Raw genomic sequence first — 5,000 nt, 5'->3', positions numbered from 1 at the left:
CCGCCGAGTCATCGGAGGAACTGCGGCGGATCGCTGGCTGGCATCGTTTATGGTTAGAACTAGGGCGGTATCTGATCGCCTTCGAACCTCTAACTTTCGTTCTTGATTAATGAAAACATACTTGGCAAATGCTTTCGCTTCTGTTCGTCTTGCGACGATCCAAGAATTTCACCTCTAACGTCGCAATACGAATGCCCCCGCCTGTCCCTATTAATCATTACCTCGGGTTCCGAAAACCAACAAAATAGAACCGAGGTCCTATTCCATTATTCCATGCACACAGTATTCAGGCGGGCTTGCCTGCTTTAAGCACTCTAATTTGTTCAAAGTAAACGTGCCGGCCCACCGAGACACTCAATAAAGAGCACCCTGGTAGGATTTCAACGGGGTCCGCCTCGGGACGCACGAGCACGCACGGGGCGGTCGCACGCCTTCGGCTCGCCCCACCGGCAGGACGTCCCACGATACATGCCAGTTAAACACCGACGGGCGGTGAACCAACAGCGTGGGACACAAATCCAACTACGAGCTTTTTAACCGCAACAACTTTAATATACGCTATTGGAGCTGGAATTACCGCGGCTGCTGGCACCAGACTTGCCCTCCAATAGATACTCGTTAAAGGATTTAAAGTGTACTCATTCCGATTACGGGGCCTCGGATGAGTCCCGTATCGTTATTTTTCGTCACTACCTCCCCGTGCCGGGAGTGGGTAATTTGCGCGCCTGCTGCCTTCCTTGGATGTGGTAGCCGTTTCTCAGGCTCCCTCTCCGGAATCGAACCCTGATTCCCCGTTACCCGTTACAACCATGGTAGGCGCAGAACCTACCATCGACAGTTGATAAGGCAGACATTTGAAAGATGCGTCGCCGGTACGAGGACCGTGCGATCAGCCCAAAGTTATTCAGAGTCACCAAGGCAAACGGACCGGACGAGCCGACCGATTGGTTTTGATCTAATAAAAGCGTCCCTTCCATCTCTGGTCGGGACTCTGTTTGCATGTATTAGCTCTAGAATTACCACAGTTATCCAAGTAACGTGGGTACGATCTAAGGAACCATAACTGATTTAATGAGCCATTCGCGGTTTCACCTTAATGCGGCTTGTACTGAGACATGCATGGCTTAATCTTTGAGACAAGCATATGACTACTGGCAGGATCAACCAGGGAGCTGCGTCAACTAGAGCTGAGCAGCCGGCCGCCCGGGAGTGTGTCCCGGGGGCCCGCGCGAACACGCAAGCGTCCGCTCAATCATTCTGCAAACAGGAGGAGGCTGAGCTCCCCTGCACAATACACCTCGAAACCCTCTCAGGTCCCGGCGGCGCGCAGCGCCGTCCCAAGTACTTGGTCGGGTTCGAGAGAGGCGCAATCGCCCGGAGTTAGGCGAGTAGACGCTTTCGGTGCGACCACCCGTGCTCCCAACTGAGCTTGCCGCTGCCGACAGAGGCCCGGGAGCGTGCTGTCGTGGCATTGCCGGCGGGAGACAACACGCGCCACCTACGGTGACCGGCAGCTCCAACGCCAGCGCCACAGAAGGACAAAAGCCCCACTTGGGTGCCGAAGCGAACTCTCCCAGCACAGCGCACGCGCCAACACATCCGCACAGCTGCGATACAAACCACCAGCGAGAACCGCTGGGGCGACCGAGCAGCAGACGGCGTCGCGGCGCCGAGCGCCGGGCGGCAGCGCATCCTCAACGCACACAGTCCTCAATCGGACCAGCACACTGAAGATGTCCACCGCGCTTCGCACCGGGCCCGCGAGGACCTACTTTGGCCGCACGGCGCCGCGCGCAGGGTGCGCCGGCGCGCAGCTGCGACGCCTGCCGCGTCCGTCGGCCGGCGCGCCTGCCACTGGCCGCCCCCACCAGCCGGCTGTAGCGCGTGCGCCCACGCACCGCGCGGCCAGCACGCCGGGAGGCGCCCCCTCACCGGCCGGGGACGGTCCCACCCAGCCACCGCCGCGTATCGCTTCACACCCAGATGCCGTTCAGTTTCGTCGGCATGGTGGGTATCGCTGGAACAACCGGTTAGTACCTCAACCTATCGTCGCCATCACCGATTCACCCCTAGCGAGAACAACCGCACCACAACAGGTTACCATTTGTTCATTTGCGTAACTTCACCAGAAAACGCAGGCGTCCATCGCCATTTGCAACTTCCACGATTATTGCATGCCTGTGTCAGGTGTCACGCCACACTACGTCTGCCCACATACACGCAACAAAATGTGCACGCCTAGACAATACGTGGAAGGTGGCCCCCGTACGTATGCGATGTCCATTGCTCGAACGACTGTCAACCGGCCTCTGTAGCATGTCGCAGATATGGAACGCGGTGCACCATGCCATCACGGTGTGTGAGGAGAGACGACTAGGTCCGAATACATCAACAGACAGCTCATGCTGATCGCCATCCACGGCGTCCGTTCCTCCCACACGTCTCTATGGCGTACCACACTGCAATCCAGCTCTCATAGGGAGACGACACGTAGCTGCGTGCACAATATTTGCACTGTATGGTCCGCCGTTTTTGGGCGCAGTCGTTGTACGGTCACACATGTGCCACGATGTATCATTCAGTACATAAGGACGAATGTGCAGTACAGATTGTGGTTTACGCGTACGACATTAGCGGACAGTTGACACAGGCCGCACCACAACGTAGCCTGAGTACGTCGCATGCGGAGGGCATTGAACATGCAAAGTTCTCACCAACCAGCTTGCGAAGGCAGGGGGCAAGGTGGGGACGTGGGGAGGGGCGGCATGTACGTCCTGCTGCCATCCACATTACAGTGTACAGCAGGAGCATGTGGAAAGTGAGCAAGACTTGCAAGGTGTTTAACATGAAGCGATACACAGGGGAGCGGGGAGTGCGAGTAGCGAACTATATTGCGAGGGTTGCGGGTGGGCAACACTACACTAATTGAACGAGTCGTATAACAATTACAGAGCAGGTTTAGGCGACAACGTGGGTTACGTTAGGCGACAACGTGGGTTAGGTTAAGGCACGACGTGGGTTAGGTTAAGGCACGACATGGGTTAGGTTAAGGCACAACATGGGTTAGGTTAAGGCACAACATGGGTTAGGTTAAGGCACAACATGGGTTAGGTTAAGGCACAACATGGGTTAGGTTAAGGCACAACATGGGTTAGGTTAAGGCACAACATGGGTTAGGTTAAGGCACAACATGGGTTAGGTTAAGGCACAACATGGGTTAGGTTAAGGCACAACATGGGTTAGGTTAAGGCACAACATGGGTTAGGTTAAGGCACAACATGGGTTAGGTTAAGGCACAACATGGGTTAGGTTAAGGCACAACATGGGTTAGGTTAAGGCACAACATGGGTTAGGTTAAGGCACAACATAGGTTAGGTTAAGGCACAACATAGGTTAGGTTAAGGCACAACATAGGTTAGGTTAAGGCACAACATGGGTTAGGTTAAGGCACAACATGGGTTAGGTTAAGGCACAACATGGGTTAGGTTAAGGCACAACATGGGTTAGGTTAAGGCACAACATGGGTTAGGTTAAGGCACAACATGGGTTAGGTTAAGGCACAACATGGGTTAGGTTAAGGCACAACATGGGTTAGGTTAAGGCACAACATGGGTTAGGTTAAGGCACAACATGGGTTAGGTTAAGGCACAACATAGGTTAGGTTAAGGCACAACATAGGTTAGGTTAAGGCACAACATAGGTTAGGTTAAGGCACAACATAGGTTAGGTTAAGGCACAACATAGGTTAGGTTAAGGCACAACATAGGTTAGGTTAAGGCACAACATAGGTTAGGTTAAGGCACAACATAGGTTAGGTTAAGGCACAACATAGGTTAGGTTAAGGCACAACATAGGTTAGGTTAAGGCACAACATAGGTTAGGTTAAGGTACAACATAGGTTAGGTTAAGGTACAACATAGGTTAGGTTAAGGTACAACATAGGTTAGGTTAAGGTACAACATAGGTTAGGTTAAGGTACAACATAGGTTAGGTTAGGTTAGGTTACACGTTGTTGTAAGGAAAGGTGTAGGGGGGGGCGGGGGCGGCAGGTTCGTTGATAGTGATTATAGTAAGTGAATGCTTGTGACATGATCAGATTTGTCACGTCAGGATGCACCTTTGGCTTATTAGAGGCGGCGCTCCAATTCTATGCTTGTGTCAGACCTGTGTCTTTGACTCATGTCATTGTTTGTGCGCTGTGACAGGAGGTACTATTGTGATGTTGGGTGCACCGTTGTATAGGACATGTGTGGGTGTTGGTGCCTGATCTGCGCAATGGTGGATGTCGAAAGGGTGGGATATTGTATTTTCCGCATGGACCTCCTGGTCTGGTTGTGATAGTGTGGATTGTGTAATGTGGCGGAGAGGATGCACTGGATGTTGTTCCATGCTGGTGCTTACATATTGTATGTGCGCCCGTTAGAAGCAGAGAGTGGTGCGTGATCAGAGTGGCTGGCTGACGTGTGGTTCCCATTGTGGGCAGACTCTTTCAGCATGTATACGGACAGTTGTATATATATTCTGTAGTTTGATGGCTCTGCATTGATTACTAATCAGCGCCGTGTGTACGGGTAATCTGGTTCCAGTCCAAAATGTTCCATCTGTGTACATTAGTGACAAAGACTCCCCTCATGCAGTGGGGCTCGGTCTGTTATAACTCTTCCGCGTAATATATTTGCCCCACGTTTTTGCGACTGCGAGTGCGAGTGCAACGCGCATGGGGACCGACATGCTGATGGCTCGGTATCGGACGCCGTACAGTGAGCAACGCGATCGCGTCTCTCGCTCGTAAGTGGTACAGGTCGCGGCTCATGTATAGGGACAGCGGGAATGTCGCATATTGGCAATAACTCTTCATGAAACGCACGTTATAGGGGTGGATTGCACTTTACGAGTGCGGGAAACGTCCGCCGTTCATCCGCTGGAGGTGCGCGTTTGGCGGTTGGGGTGGTGCACGAACGGGTGCGGGTGGAGTCATTGCCGGTCCACGGCTTCGTGCG

General features: G+C 53.2%; 1 non-coding gene across 1 annotated transcript in view; it reads right to left on the bottom strand.

Moving 5' to 3' along the window:
• The window catches only part of LOC124746283, a 1,909-nt gene extending 738 nt beyond the window's left edge, over nucleotides 1-1,171 (bottom strand). Inside the window, exon 1 of the ribosomal RNA XR_007011320.1 lies at nucleotides 1-1,171. This exon is cut by the window's left edge and continues 738 nt beyond it. This is a non-coding gene — a ribosomal RNA (small subunit ribosomal RNA).
• Nucleotides 1,172-5,000: the final 3,829 nt, after the last annotated feature.

This window comes from Schistocerca piceifrons, unplaced genomic scaffold (genome assembly GCF_021461385.2).
Source record: "Schistocerca piceifrons isolate TAMUIC-IGC-003096 unplaced genomic scaffold, iqSchPice1.1 HiC_scaffold_35, whole genome shotgun sequence".
Lineage (NCBI taxonomy): Eukaryota > Metazoa > Arthropoda > Insecta > Orthoptera > Acrididae > Schistocerca > Schistocerca piceifrons.
This window is presented reverse-complemented; position numbering and strand designations above follow the sequence as displayed.